This window comes from Charadrius vociferus, unplaced genomic scaffold, assembly GCF_000708025.1.
Source record: "Charadrius vociferus isolate BGI_N301 unplaced genomic scaffold, ASM70802v2 scaffold324, whole genome shotgun sequence".
Taxonomy (NCBI): Eukaryota; Metazoa; Chordata; class Aves; order Charadriiformes; family Charadriidae; genus Charadrius; species Charadrius vociferus.
In genome coordinates, this window is record NW_009648041.1 from 2,882,233 (window position 1) to 2,883,177 (window position 945).

The 945-nt window shown below is 44.7% G+C and overlaps 1 protein-coding gene across 1 annotated transcript in view; it reads right to left on the reverse strand.

Moving 5' to 3' along the window:
- The window catches only part of FAM19A1 (family with sequence similarity 19 (chemokine (C-C motif)-like), member A1), a 230,833-nt gene extending 230,540 nt beyond the window's left edge, over nt 1–293 (reverse strand). The window contains exon 1 of the mRNA XM_009883595.1: nt 282–293. The gene's annotated coding sequence lies outside the window, so the exon portion shown is untranslated. The remainder of the gene's footprint in view (nt 1–281) is intronic.
- Between the last annotated feature and the right edge of the window lie 652 nt (nt 294–945).

Here is a 945-nt window from a genome sequence, read left to right on the forward strand (position 1 = left end):
GTCTCTCTGCCCCCCCCCCCCCCCCCCCTTTTTTTTTTAGATATAAAAATCTTTATCAAACTACACTATTTCAAACTACCTTTGCTGAAAACCCAGCATTTCCTACAAACATTTCTTCATGCAGTTGTTTGTCAGCAAACTGCTGTCACATACAGACACACTTCTTCACACAGATCATCTTATCATCAGTACAGAAACACGGCAGTGAGTATTTCTCCAGTTATTATCTGATGAGTTCCAGATCTGCTTTCTGAATCTTAAATCTTGAAGAAGCTCCTTACCTGAGTAATCCAACCAAGAGCAGAGCACTCTAATAGTGTTCATTGGAAAGATCTAACACTTTTTTAAATCCATCTGTATCACAATAAGGGATTTTTAATAGCTTCCCAATAATCTTCTTTATCAGGATTAAAAGAAAAAAAAAAAAAAAAGAAAAAATCTCTTTTGTTACAAATCCTGTTCCCAGAGTAAAGAAGACATCTGAGCTCTCAGACTCTGCCGTCAGAAAAGTGGCCAAGGTTTGAGGGGTGGAAACCTTCTCATTTTCACCTTTAAATCATCTCCGAGCATCACCTTCTGCCCGATGAGACCTTTGAAGTGATCTTGAGATAATTTGCAGCTTCCAGGATACTTAAGGACGAGGAGCAGTTTATGTTTAAGGACAGAGCAGCCTCACTCCAGCGCGGGCAGTGCCGAGCACGGCGGCTGTACGTACACTGCTATACGATGCTGTAAGTACCGTAGCCTATTTCAATACATCCCTGCTCGGGAAAGTATCACATGCCTTAAAGCGACACAGCCCTCGGTTGCCAGCCCCAGCCAAGGCACTCCGCTACTCGCCGGGGCTATAGCAACTGGAGCTGCATTTAAATACCGGCACTCAGACTGGTCAGGGAGCGGGAGAGCGGCTGGTTTTCCGGGCGAGGAGCGGGTATGAATGGGCAG